This window comes from Helianthus annuus, chromosome 9, assembly GCF_002127325.2.
Source record: "Helianthus annuus cultivar XRQ/B chromosome 9, HanXRQr2.0-SUNRISE, whole genome shotgun sequence".
Taxonomy (NCBI): Eukaryota; Viridiplantae; Streptophyta; class Magnoliopsida; order Asterales; family Asteraceae; genus Helianthus; species Helianthus annuus.
The window spans coordinates 118,381,396-118,396,599 of record NC_035441.2 but is presented as its reverse complement, the minus strand read 5'-3'; the positions used below and the strand labels follow the sequence as shown (position 1 = coordinate 118,396,599).

Genomic DNA, 15,204 nt, shown 5'->3' with positions numbered 1-15,204 from the left:
CTTGTTACAGACGCAACAACGAAAGAGAAGAGATTAGAGGATATCCCAGTTGTACGTGATTTTCCTCAAGTGTTTCCTGAAGACTTACCTGGTCTACCGCCTCATCGCCAGGTCGAATTCCAGATTGAACTAGCTCCAGGAGCAGCACCCATAGCTCGTGCACCATATCGCTTAGCTCCAACTGAGCTGGAAGAACTGTCTAAGCAACTGCAAGAACTCTTGGATAAGGGTTTTGTTCGTCCTAGCTCTTCGCCTTGGGGAGCTCCAGTATTATTCGTGAAAAAGAAGGACGGTACCTTCAGGATGTGCATTGATTATCGCGAGCTCAACAAGGCGACAGAGAAGAATCGCTATCCTCTTCCACGTATTGATGATTTGTTCGATCAGTTGCAAGGATCGAGCTACTACTCAAAGATAGATCTGAGGTCAGGCTACCATCAGCTGAGAGTCCGGGATAAGGACGTCTCCAAAACAGCATTTAGAACTCACTACGGCCACTACGAGTTTCTTGTCATGCCATTCGGGCTAACGAACGCATTGGTAGTCTTCATGGATCTTATGAACAGAGTGTGCAAGCCTTATTTAGACAAGTTTGTGATTGTCTTCATCGACGACATCCTGATCTACTCCAAGAGTCAGGAGGAAAACGAGCAGCATTTGCGACTTATTTTGAAGCCCCTTCGAATAGAACAGTTGTACGCCAAGTTTTCAAAATGCGACTTATGGCTTCGTGAAGTCCACTTTCTAGGCCACGTGGTAAACAAGGACGGGATTCATGTGGATCCATCCAAGGTAGACTTGATCAGGAACTGGCCTGCACCTCGTACACCAACGGAAATATGCCAATTCTTGGGTTTGGCGGGTTATTACAGACGGTTCATCAAAGACTTCTCAAAGATTGCACAGCCGCTTACACTACTGACACAGAAAGGTGTCACTTATCGCTGGGGCACTACACAGGAAACAGCTTTTCAGCACTTAAAGGATAGACTATGCAGCGCACCTATTCTTTCATTGCCAGAGGGCACGGACGATTTTGTGGTTTATCGTGATGCATCCATTCAGGGTCTTGGATGTGTGTTAATGCAGCGCGACAAGGTCATTGCTTACGCTTCGCGCCAACTTAAGGTTCACGAACGAAACTATACTACGCACGATTTAGAGCTGGGAGCTGTTGTTTTCGCGCTTAAGATATGGCGACATTACCTGTACGGTACCAAGTGCACCAAGTGCACCATCTACACCGATCACAGGAGTCTCGAGCATATCTTCAAGCAAAAGGAATTGAACATGCGTCAACGACGATGGGTCGAGTTACTGAACGGTTATGAATGTGCCATCAAGTACCATCCAGGCAAAGCCAATGTTGTGGCTGACGCCCTCAGTCGAAAAGACAATACGCCTAGACGCGTACGAGCATTACACATCACTATTCAGTCTAGTCTTCCTTCCCAGATACGAGATGCTCAGGTGGAAGCATTGAAACCAGAAAACGTCAGGGCTGAAGCCTTACGCGGTTCAAGGAAACGATTAGAACATAAGGAAGACGGCGCCTACTACATAACAGGACGCATCTGGGTCCCACTTTATGGCAACTTACGCGAGCTTGTAATGAATGAAGCACATAAGTCTCGCTACTCAGTACATCCTGGTTCAGATAAGATGTACCACGATCTCAGAACTACGTATTGGTGGCCTAGCATGAAAGCCCACATAGCAACTTACGTTAGCAAGTGCTTGACTTGTGCGAGAGTCAAGGCGGAATATCAGAAACCATCAGGCCTACTTCAGCAACCAAAGATACCACAATGGAAATGGGAAGAAATTTCCATGGACTTTGTTACTGGCCTGCCTAGATCTCAACGTGGGAACGATACCATTTGGGTGATCGTGGATCGACTCACAAAGTCTGCACACTTCCTGGCTATTAAGGAAACGGATAAGTTCTCCACTCCAGCAGACGTATATCTTAAGGAAGTTGTCTCAAGGCACGGAGTGCCGACCTCTATTATCTCTGATCGAGATGCACAATTTACTTCAGAACTGTGGCAAGCAATGCACAAATCTTTTGGCTCTCGATTAGACATGAGCACAGCTTACCACCCTTAGACGGATGGGCAGTCTGAGCGCACTATCCAGACTCTAGAAGACATGCTTCGGGCATGTGTTATTGACTTTGGCACCAGCTGGGAAAAGCATCTGCCATTAGTAGAATTTTCGTATAATAACAGCTACCACACCAGCATTCAAGCTGCTCCGTTCAAGGCATTGTACGGACGTAAATGCCGATTATCTCTTTGTTGGGCAGAGGTGGGTGATAGTCAGATCACGGGTCCAGAAATGGTAGTAGACGCAACGGAAAGAATTGCTCAGACACGGCAACGCATGGCGGCAACTCGTGACCGTCAGAAAAGCTACGCTGATAAGCGCAGGAAACCACTCGAGTTCCAGGTTGGGGATCGAGTGCTACTCAAAGTTTCACCTTGGAAAGGTATAGTTCACTTTGGCAAACGAGGCAAGCTCAATCCGCGGTATGTCGGACTGCTCGAAATCATAGAAAGAATAGGCAAAGTGGCCTACAACCTAAACCTACCAGCAGAACTCGGTGCAGTTCACAACGTATTTCACGTGTCGAATCTGAAGAAGTGTCTGTCAGATGAGACCCTCATAGTTCCTTTGAAGGAGCTCAGTATCGACGAACAGTTGCGATTCATCGAGGAACCTGTTGAAATCACGGACCGAGATGTTAAGGTCCTCAAGCACACCAGAATACCTCTTGTTCGAGTTCGTTGGAACTCCCGCCGTGGCCCAGAGTTCACCTGGGAACGCGAAGACCAAATGAAGCAAAAGTATCCCCAATTGTTTGCAAACAGTACAACCACTACTGAGGCTGAAGCTACTACGGAATTTCGGGACAAATTCCAAACCAACGGGGGGAGGATGTGACACCCCAGGAAAACCATGCAACTTAACTAGCTTCCTCAGTGAGTACGTACCAAATTTCGGGACGAAATTTCTTTCAACTTGGGGATAATGTGACAACTCGTATTTCAGAACCCATCTTTGTGTTTAATGTAACGTATGTGGACCCTATGTGATTACGTGAACTTTATTAATTGATTGAATGTATGTTATGTCTTTTGATATTGTGCATTTGAACCGATCGCACAACACTCAACCCGATCGCACAAGTCCAGTTAGGCTCTACCTTTTTGTACTTGAAATCCAATCAAGGGCAACCCAAGGGAAGGGTTCGGCCCACTCCTCTTATACGCAAACAAACACCCACCATTGGGGTTGTTTTCTCATAACTTGCTAAACAAGAACACACACACAAACCCTAGCTCTCTTTTCTCTCTGGAAGCCGATGGCAACATCCCCCATTCCTACCGAAGCCTTTGTGTTCGGATCAATCCTTGTTCTCATCTATAACCGGTTAGTGTTTAACTATTTGATTGTATGTTGCTTGTCACAACCCCCGATCCCTAAATCCCGGGAACGGCGGTCGCGAGCCAGTTTCGGTGGTATCACGTTATTACTTATTTGGCAGCGGAAATTTTCATCAGGACCGTAGTTAGGAAATATTAAATCAGAGTAAACCACCTTCTTTTAATATTAAACACATGGGTAAAACCCAAGTTTTTATTACAAACTGATTTACAGGGATAAATCCCACTTTATTGAAATAAACGCTTTCTTTTATTTAGGTAACTTTTATAACCACTTTTCCAAGCCTTCAGTGTTGTCCAGCTGGCTTCTATTTGGCTTTCACATTGTGTTACCTGAAACGCGTTTTAAAAACATTTTGTCAGTGGGAAATACTGGTGAGTGAATCCCAGTTTAATCAAGAAATATTAATTTAATTTAAACAGTATTGAGGGTGATTACAATGTTTATATCTACCCAATTACTCATTCAGTACTGTCAATCCTGACTTGTGGGTCATATTACATATTGGCTAACTCTTCGTCCAATGGTAACGTTACTCACATTTTGTATACAATACCCCAACATACCGGCAGTATTTGTAAAATTACAAAGACTCAATCACTGCTAAATTGCATTGTAAAATAGTTAAGGTTTTGTAAAAACTGTTTACAAAAAGGAGATTACTCACATTGTTGTTTTAGGGTTTTCAGTAATGATTTCCTGGGAATAATCTATAAATTACACAAATGCACGTGTGTTAGTATAATAACCCATTTTAACATTAGTAATACCCCCCCCCCCCCGAGACGGTATTCCAACGACTACGTCGGGCAGAACCACGACAGCCATTACGGAACCCTAGATCAATCGGGCAGAGTATCTAATACGTATCCAGGGGTTATGACACTTACAACTGAGCAGAACCTCGCTATTTAGGGGGTATAATACCCGGGTATAATAACGCTACTTCAGAAATTTAGATTGAAAGAAAGAAATGAACGACGGAAAGTGAAAGCGTCGGAGGTTTACACCAATGAAATCATAGCAAGGCATGGGGTACCGATATCCATTGTGTCAGACAGAGATACCCGGTTTACTTCGAAATTCTGGCGTGAATTCCAAGAACAGATGGGAACTAAATTGTTCCTTAGCACTGCTTATCATCCACAAACGGATGGGCAGAGCGAAAGAACAATACAAACATCGGGTGATATGCTGCGGGCTTGCATTATTGATTTTGGGGGTAGTTGGGATGTCCATTTACCCTTGGTCGAATTCGCATATAACAATAGCTATCACGCGAGCATTAAAATGGCCCCGTATGAGCTATTATATGGCAGAAAGTGTCGGACTCCGGTATGTTGGGGAGAAGTGGGTCCACGAGGGCTAGCACCAACTGATATAATCCGAGCTACAAATGCGAAAATCGACATAGTTCGGGCACACTTGAAAGCGGCTCAAGACCGGCAAAAGGCATACGCAGATAAAATAAATAGGACAATTGAGTTTCAGGTTGGCGATATGGTCATGCTAAAGGTTTCCCCATGGAAGGGTATTATTAGATTCAGAAAAAGGGGAAAGTTAAGCCTGAGATTCATTGGGCCATTTAGAATCATTGAACGGGTTGGTAAGGTAGCTTATCGACTTGAATTACCCGAAGAGATGAGTGGGATTCATAACACATTCCACGTATCACATCTCCGAAAATGTTTGGCCGACGAGACCGCTCATGTCCACTACGATGATATCGAGGTAGATAACAGTCTCAACTATGCAGTAAAACCGATTGCGATTTTAGATCGTAAAGAGAAAAGCTTGAGGAACAAAGTGATAAATCAAGTCAAGGTCAAATGGGACCACAGAAAAGGGTCAGACACTACTTGGGAACCCGAAGAGGAGATGCGGCGTCTCTACCCTACATTATTTGGTACGTAATTCGGTTTCGGGGATGAAACCCTTTTAAGGGGGGTGGACTTGTAACACCCCAAAAACATAAACCCGTATATTATAAAGTTCAAAGAATAGATAAACAAGAGTTTACCAACTAGGAATTTAACCTAGTTAAATTCAAAGTCTTGAATTAATGCATGTTATGGTTAAAACAATTAAAACTAGAGAAAATCATAGTTAAAGGGACTAAACTTGTCAAAACTCAAAGTTATGTTACTAATAGTAACAAAATAAACCAAACCTCCCAAATTGGGAGTCTAGTCGATCAAGAAACAAGCAGGGGGGCGACATCCCCATTTCCAAACCCTAACTCAAGCAAAATCCCTTCAATTGAAGCCCCAAATCAGTTCCAAATCGAGCTCTAATCACATATTAGTAAACACCTCGTTGTAAGGATCAAAAGGTATGTGAAATTCAGTAATTTTGTTACATCACAAATTCTAGGTTAATTGTGAAGCATGAGAAATTCAGCTTGATTGTTGATGCATGGCTGAAATTAGAAGGAGTATAAGGTTTAGGATCAAACCCTAGATGATTTCTTGACATAACCTTGTATGATACTTGTAGGGTTACATAATCACCATTGTAGGTGATTAGAGAACTTTAAGAAGCTTGTTTAATGCTGAAATTATAACTCTTGTTTTGCATAATCTGAAAATTAGGAAATAAGTTCTGAAAAGATGATGTCAAGATGCATGCAAAAAATTACTATTATAGTGAAATTAGATGTTGAATCGCAAGTCACGAACTTGTTTTTGAATGTAGAAAAATCTGACCCACTAGGTGTTTGTTGAAATGCCTAAGTGAGGATTAAATGTGAAATTTGGATAAAAATGCAGATTTGATAATGGTCCATAATTGATGTGAAAATGGTCATGAAAATGATTCTAAACATGTTAAAAACTGAATTTTCTAGGCAAAGAGTCCGGTTCCTCTAGCGGGCAAGCCGGAGGGGATTCACGAGGAAAAGGCGCGCTCTAAAGGTATGAAATTTATCGTTTCATTACATTATACATATTATTAGCTTTATGCGTTGCTTAAAAGGAAAGAAAGCATGATGACCAAGAATTTCCATTATGTCATGAATTTGGCTATTGCCTTAAACAAGTTATAAACATGAAATTGAGCGTCCGTAAGGTGTTTAATCTCAGCACCTAAACGGGTCAAACAAGTTTTGGTAATAAACACGAAGCATGACTTTATTATATTGTGCGAATATTACATGAGGTGTAGGCCGTGTAGCGAACACCATAGACAAATTTAAAAGCCTTGTTCTTATTATAGGAGTTAAGGTTTGGATTGGATGCATGATAATAGAACAAACAATTAACTAGAAGTCTTGTGATTTAGCGTGTAAGTTAGTTCCCGTAAACAAGCTCGATTAAGAAATAGTTGAGTAATGTTATAAACAAAACACAAGTATGAAGTATTAGCCTAGCCGCTTAGCGATTTATGCGAAATTATGCTGTTTCGACTCATAATGAATCAGCAAGAAAACTGCATTTTAAACAAGGGAGTTTCGTGCAGGGTCTACCGTAAATTACGGTAGTACCGTAATTTACGGTGGCCTGCAATTCTTTTACGGTGGATTCCTACTGAGTTACGGTAGGCCCCAAATGCCCAGAAATCACCGTAATTTACGGTGACACCGTAAATTACGGTGGAGCCCTGTTTGATAAAATTTGTTTTGATCATTTTCTCGAACCAGTGTTCGGACCTGATTCGAATACGTAAATTTCCAAGAGTGATAGTGCTAATGCTTGTTTAAAATGTTAGTTCTCAGGTACCCAAGTAAAGGATGAAGATCAAGCAAGCGAGTCGAACCGAACACACATTTTTAGAACGCTTCCGCATCCGAACTTTTGTTTTAAAAACTATGTCAACTAATGGTAGTTACCGTCTTGAATGTGGTTTGTAACAACAATACATGTATGTTGTGTTTAGTTTTGGGTTTAAACGATGAAAGTTTTTGTTAAGTCGTCATTTTGGCATTAAATGCATGGTTTTTATGTTGTTAATTCTGGTAATATAAACTGGGTCTTACAAGTTGGTAATCAGAGCTTAAGGTTGCCAATAAGTGTTCGGTTCAAGCTTGATCAACATCCGGTAAGAGTAATTGCTTAAGTAAAATTTAAGGAGTATAAAATAATTCACGAACAAATATGCATGGAAAAGAGTGTGTAAACACACTCAAACACAAGAAAAGCATGAAACAAGAATAATAGAATCAAGAGTGTGTAAGCACACTCAAACACAAGAAAGGCATGAAACAAGAATGATTGAGTCAAGTTACGAACTTGATCAAATCAAAACAAGTAAAACATGTATTACAAATGAAATGTTTAACAATGTATGTAAACATTTCAGTATCAAAGATGGCAAGCGGAGGTGATGGTGATGTGGTGCCAAGAGTCACCGAACAAATGAGAATAGTGATTGCCGAAGAGGTTGGAAAGGCGATCGAAAACAGTTTGTCGAACTTCATTGATAAAATCCAAAATACGGTTTTATCAGTGCTAGAAGAGAGAATCAAGAAGCTAGAAGATAATTCAAATCTAGCAAAGGAAAAATCTGGGGAACGAAAACCTTGTTCATACAAGGAATTCATAGCTTGTAAACCACCTATATATAATGGGGAGGTTGATCCAATCGTGTGTCAGCGATGGATAGGCGATATCGAGGGAAAGACTGGTGGGATAATAAAAAGAAGGAGATTGGAAACGAAGCGGCCAAGGCCATGACGTGGGAGGAGTTTAAGACGTCGTTTCTTAAACACCATAGCCCCAAAGCGGTTATAAACAAGATCAAGGAAGAGTTCATGCAACTCAGACACAAGGGTGAATCCATAGACAAGATCACGAGGATGTTTATGGACAAAATGAAGTTCTGTGACGATCTGATAACGAACGAAGAGCAAAAAGTTTATTACTACCATAACATGCTAAGCGCAGAATATAGGGAGTTCATAACCCCTTCAAAGTATGAGACCCTTACCGAGATTGTCAATGCCGCTCGGGAAAGGGAGATTGAGTTGAAAAAGAGTATAGAACGGGGTGAACGAAGGGCACAGGACATAAATCCAAGCCCTACCAAGAAAGCAAGAACGAGTGAAACGACGAAGAAATCAGATGCAAAGGGCGGTACACCAAGTTGCAAAATCTGCGGCAAGAATCATAAGGGTGAATGTCGCTTCAAAGATAAGCCTTGTCCTATATGTCGAAAAATGGGACATATGGCTATATCATGCCCGGAAAAAGTGACCGTTTGTTACAACTGTTACCGAACGGGTCACAAAAGATCGGAGTGCCCAGAATTGGCAGGAAAGAAAGAAGGGCAAGACTCAAAAGGTGAAGCCACAAAAGCCAAAGCAAGATCTTTTCAATTGACCGCTACTGAAGCAAAGGTCGAACCTGACGTGGTCTCAGGTACATTCACTATAAATTCAATTCTCGCACGTGTGTTATTTGATACTGGTGCGAATAAATCCTTTGTTTCATATGGGTTTATTCGACACCCTTCATTTGTTCTAACAAAATTACCTATGCCTTTAGAGGTAGAGATAGGTAATAATAAAAGCTTTATTGTCTGTGATGTATGTGAAAACTGCACGATGAATATTGATGACGAGGAATACACAATAGACTTGATCCTGATGTCGATGGGAGAATTTCAAGTGGTAGTGGGAATGGATTGGCTATCTCGTTACCACGCAAAGGTGGTTTGTTTCCGAAAGGAAATAAAGCTAACGTCTCCTAGCGGAAAACAAGTTACGATATATGGAGAAAAAGGAGGTAACCCAGTGATATGCACAATGCTAGAAGCTCATAAGCTCATGAAACATGGATGCAAGGCCTTTATGGTATATGCAAGCGAAACGGAAAAAGAACTCCTCAAAATTGGGGATGTACCAGTCGTGCGAGATTATGAGGACGTGTTCCTGGAAGAACTACCGGGGATACCGCCAGAACGGGAGGTAGAGTTCGGAATCGAATTGATTCCGGGCGCAAAACCCGTGGCCAAGGCGCCATACCGGCTTGCACCGTCGGAGTTACAAGAATTGATGTCTCAAATTCAGGAATTTCTTGACAAGGGGTTTATCCGACCGAGTGTGTCTCCGTGGGGCGCACCAGTCTTATTCGTGAAGAAGAAGGACGGCAGTATGCGCATGTGTATCGATTATCGAGAGTTAAACAAACTCACGGTGAAGAATCGATACCCGCTCCCAAGAATTGATGATTTATTTGACCAACTACAAGGAGCAAGTTGGTTTTCCAAAATTGATCTCCGATCCGGTTATCACCAATTGAAAGTCAAGGAGGAGGACGTACCCAAGACGGCTTTCCATACGAGGTACGGGCATTATGAATTCCTCGTAATGCCTTTCGGATTGACCAACGCGCCCGCGGCTTTCATGGACCTCATGAACCGGGTTTGCAAACCCATGCTAGATAAGTCGGTAATTGTATTTATCGACGACATTTTGATATACTCAAAGAGCGAGGCCGAGCACATGTGTCATTTGCGGGAAATATTAGACACCCTCAAACGAGAAAAGTTGTATGCAAAATTCACGAAGTGTGCCTTCTGGCTACGGGAGGTACAGTTTCTTGGGCATCTTATTAGTGCTGATGGAGTACTAGTAGACCCGTCCAAGATAGAAGCTGTGTCGAAATGGAGCCCTCCAAGAAATCCCTCGGAAATCCGAAGCTTTTTAGGGCTTGCAGGATATTATCGGAGATTCATACAGGATTTCTCCAAAATTGCCTTACCATTGACCAAATTAACTCGTAAGGAGGAAAAGTTCGTGTGGGGCATTAAGCAAGAAGAAGCTTTCCAAACACTCAAGGAAAAATTGACCCACGCTCCGGTACCGACATTACCGGAAGGGACCGAAGACATGGTGGTTTACTCGGACGCTTCTCAATTGGGGCTCGGATGCGTGTTAATGCAACGAGGCAAGGTCATCGCCTACGCCTCGAGGCAATTGAAGATTCATGAAAATAAATATCTGGTTCACGACTTAGAATTGGCAGCGGTGGTGTTTGCCTTAAAGATATGGAGACATTACTTGTACGGAGTAAAGTTTACAATCTTTACCGACCATAAAAGCTTGAAATATTTCTTCGACCAGAAGGAATTAAACATGCGGCAAAGGCGGTGGTTAGAAACCGTCAAGGACTTTGATTGCGAAATACATTACCACCCCGGTAAGGCCAATGTAGTTGCCGATGCGCTGAGTCGCAAAACAGATTATACCCCGATACGGGTACGATCAATGCAACTGGTTGTGACTTCAAGTTTACTAGAACGAATTCGAGAAGCACAGAATGAAGCTGTAAAGGCGGAAAACTGGAAAAAGGAAAGAATTATCGGCCAAATTAAGGACCTTGAGGTGGACAGTCACGGCCTAAAAACTCGTTTTAATAGAATCTGGGTTCCTAACACATGTGGGGTTAAGAAGCTTCTACTTGATGAAGCTCATAAATCTCGTTATTCTATTCACCCGGGAGCGACCAAAATGTATCATGACTTAAAGCAAAACTATTGGTGGCCCGGAATGAAGCGGGACACTGTGAAATACGTGGAAAAGTGTTTGACATGCCTACAAGTCAAGGCGGAACACCAAAAGCCGTATGGAAAACTCCAACCGTTAGAAATTCCGGTTTGGAAATGGGAGCAAATCACGATGGACCTATTGACCAAACTGCCTAAAACAAGTCGTGGTTTTGATGTTATTTGGGTAGTCGTGGATAGGTTAACTAAAAGCGCTCACTTTATTCCCATTCGTGAGACTTATACATCTGAGAAAATGTCAGAGGTTTACACCAATGAAATCATAGCAAGGCATGGGGTACCGATATCCATTGTGTCAGACAGAGATACCCGGTTTACTTCGAAATTCTGGCGTGAATTCCAAGAACAGATGGGAACTAAATTGTTCCTTAGCACTGCTTATCATCCACAAACGGATGGGCAGAGTGAAAGAACAATACAAACATTGGGTGATATGCTGCGGGCTTGCATTATTGATTTTGGGGGTAGTTGGGATGTCCATTTACCCTTGGTCGAATTCGCATATAACAATAGCTATCACGCGAGCATTAAAATGGCCCCGTATGAGCTATTATATGGCAGAAAGTGTCGGACTCCGGTATGTTGGGGAGAAGTGGGTCCGCGAGGGCTAGCACCAACTGATATAATCCGAGCTACAAATGCGAAAATCGACATAGTTCGGGCACACTTGAAAGCGGCTCAAGACCGGCAAAAGGCATACGCAGATAAAAGAAATAGGCCAATTGAGTTTCAGGTTGGCGATATGGTCATGCTAAAGGTTTCCCCATGGAAGGGTATTATTAGATTCAGAAAAAGGGGAAAGTTAAGCCCGAGATTCATTGGGCCATTTAGAATCATTGAACGGGTTGGTAAGGTAGCTTATCGACTTGAATTACCCGAAGAGATGAGTGGGATTCATAACACATTCCACGTATCACATCTCCGAAAATGTTTGGCCGACGAGACCGCTCATGTCCACTACGATGATATCGAGGTAGATAACAGTCTCAACTATGCAGTAAAACCGATTGCGATTTTAGATCGTAAAGAGAAAAGCTTGAGGAACAAAGTGATAAATCAAGTCAAGGTCAAATGGGACCACAGAAAAGGGTCAGACACTACTTGGGAACCCGAAGAGGAGATGCGGCGTCTCTACCCTACATTATTTGGTACGTAATTCGGTTTCGGGGACGAAACCCTTTTAAGGGGGGTGGACTTGTAACACCCCAAAAACATAAACCCGTATATTATAAAGTTCAAAGAATAGATAAACAAGAGTTTACCAACTAGGAATTTAACCTAGTTAAATTCAAAGTCTTGAATTAATGCATGTTATGGTTAAAACAATTAAAACTAGAGAAAATCATAGTTAAAGGGACTAAACTTGTCAAAACTCAAAGTTATGTTACTAATAGTAACAAAATAAACCAAACCTCCCAAATTGGGAGTCTGGTCGATCAAGAAACAAGCAGGGGGGCGACATCCCCATTTCCAAACCCTAACTCAAGCAAAATCCCTTCAATTGAAGCCCCAAATCAGTTCCAAATCGAGCTCTAATCACATATTAGTAAACACCTCGTTGTAAGGATCAAAAGGTATGTGAAATTCAGTAATTTTGTTACATCACAAATTCTAGGTTAATTGTGAAGCATGAGAAATTCAGCTTGATTGTTGATGCATGGCTGAAATTAGAAGGAGTATGAGGTTTAGGATCAAACCCTAGATGATTTCTTGACATAACCTTGTATGATACTTGTAGGGTTACATAATCACCATTGTAGGTGATTAGAGAACTTTAAGAAGCTTGTTTAATGCTGAAATTATAACTCTTGTTTTGCATAATCTGAAAATTAGGAAATAAGTTCTGAAAAGATGATGTCAAGATGCATGCAAAAAATTACTATTATAGTGAAATTAGATGTTGAATCGCAAGTCACGAACTTGTTTTTTAATGTAGAAAAATCTGACCCACTAGGTGTTTGTTGAAATGCCTAAGTGAGGATTAAATGTGAAATTTGGATAAAAACACAGATTTGATAATGGTCCATAATTGATGTGAAAATGGTCATGAAAATGATTCTAAACATGTTAAAAACTGAATTTTCTAGGCAAAGAGTCCGGTTCCTCTAGCGGGCAAGCCGGAGGGGATTCACGAGGAAAAGGCGCGCTCTAAAGGTATGAAATTTATCGTTTCATTACATTATACATATTATTAGCTTTATGTGTTGCTTAAAAGGAAAGAAAGCATGATGACCAAGAATTTCCATTATGTCATGAATTTGGCTATTGCCTTAAACAAGTTATAAACATGAAATTGAGCGTCCGTAAGGTGTTTAATCTCAGCACCTAAACGGGTCAAACAAGTTTTGGTAATAAACACGAAGCATGACTTTATTATATTGTGCGAATATTACATGAGGTGTAGGCCGTGTAGCGAACACCATAGACAAATTTAAAAGCCTTGTTCTTATTATAGGAGTTAAGGTTTGGATTGGATGCATGATAATAGAACAAACAATTAACTAGAAGTCTTGTAATTTAGCGTGTAAGTTAGTTCCCGTAAACAAGCTCGATTAAGAAATAGTTGAGTAATGTTATAAACAAAACACAAGTATGAAGTATTAGCCTAGCCGCTTAGCGATTTATGTGAAATTATGTTGTTTCGACTCATAATGAATCAGCAAGAAAACTGCATTTTAAACAAGGGAGTTTCGTGCAGGGTCTACCGTAAATTACGATAGTACCGTAATTTACGGTGGCCTGCAATTCTTTTACGGTGGATTCCTACTGAGTTACGGTAGGCCCCAAATGCCCAGAAACCACCGTAATTTACGGTGACACCGTAAATTACGGTGGAGCCCTGTTTGATAAAATTTGTTTTGATCATTTTCTCGAACCAGTGTTCGGACCTGATTCGAATACGTAAATTTCCAAGAGTGATAGTGCTAATGCTTGTTTAAAATGTTAGTTCTCAGGTACCCAAGTAAAGGATGAAGATCAAGCAAGCGAGTCGAACCGAACACACATTTTTAGAACGCTTCCGCATCCGAACTTTTGTTTTAAAAACTATGTCAACTAATGGTAGTTACCGTCTTGAATGTGGTTTGTAACAACAATACATGTATGTTGTGTTTAGTTTTGGGTTTAAATGATGAAAGTTTTTGTTAAGTCGTCATTTTGGCGTTAAATGCATGGTTTTTATGTTGTTAATTCTGGTAATATAAACTGGGTCTTACAGTGTCAGTTTACGTTAGGGTTGTTATATCCTCCCCACCTTGTTTTAGAGCTCGTCCTCGAGATCTACTGGAACAAGTGCGGATATTTCTTTTGCATTTCTGATTCAATCTCCCATGTGTACTCAGGTCCTCTTCTGGAGTCCCACTTTACTTTGACCAAAACTAGTCTCTTGTGCTTCCGATTCTTAATTTTTCTATCTTCAATCTGTAGAGGCCTTTCTACAAACTTGAGTTGTTCATTTACCTTTATATCCTTGAGAGGTATTACGAGTGATTCGTTAGCTAAACACTTTTTGAGATTAGATACATGAAATACATCATGTATTCCTGCCATTTCCTCTGGCAGTTGTAGCTGATAGGCTACAGGTCCTATTCTTCTAATAATTTCAAAGGGTCCAATATACCTGGGACTTAGCTTTCCTCTTTTGATGAATCTTACCACTCCTTTCCAAGGTGAAACTTTTAACAATACTTTGTCACCTACCTGAAATTCTAATGGTTTACGTCTGTTGTCAGCGTAGCTCTTCTGTCGATCACGTGCTGCTTTCAGTCGTTCCTTGACTTGAATAATTTTGTTAGTAGTTTCTTGTACTATCTCGGGTCCAGATAGTTACTTTTCCCCAATTTCTGCCCAACAAACTGGGGTTCTGCACTTTCGTCCATAAAGTGCTTCGAATGGTGCAGCATTGATACTTGTGTGATAACTGTTATTATAAGAAAATTCTATCAAAGGTAAGTGATCATCCCAATTACCTCCGAGATCAATTACACAAGCTCTAAGCATGTCTTCCATGGTCTGAATTGTCCTTTCACTTTGCCCGTCTGTTTGAGGATGGTAAGCGGTGCTTAGATTCAGCTTGGTTCCCATTGCTTTTTGGAAACTTGACCAAAAATGAGAGGTAAAACGGCTATCCCTATCAGAAATAATTGATAAAGGTATTCCATGTAATGAAACAATTTCATTTACATATAACTTAGCTAATTGTTCCATGTTAAAGGTTTCCTTCATTGGTAAGAAATGAGCTGACTTGGTTAG

At 41.2% G+C, this 15,204-nt stretch overlaps 2 long non-coding RNA genes across 2 annotated transcripts; both read left to right on the top strand.

The window, feature by feature from the left end:
* Window positions 1-5,639: 5,639 nt before the first annotated feature.
* LOC110874574 lies at window positions 5,640-7,355 on the top strand. The gene is made up of 3 exons (XR_002556061.2): window positions 5,640-5,782; window positions 6,296-6,362; window positions 7,156-7,355. It is a non-coding gene; the product is annotated as an uncharacterized LOC110874574 (long non-coding RNA).
* Window positions 7,356-12,375: 5,020 nt separating this feature from the next.
* On the top strand, window positions 12,376-14,120 carry LOC110874575. Its single transcript, XR_002556062.2, has 3 exons — window positions 12,376-12,527; window positions 13,041-13,107; window positions 13,901-14,120. It is a non-coding gene; the product is annotated as an uncharacterized LOC110874575 (long non-coding RNA).
* The last annotated feature ends 1,084 nt before the right edge of the window (window positions 14,121-15,204 follow it).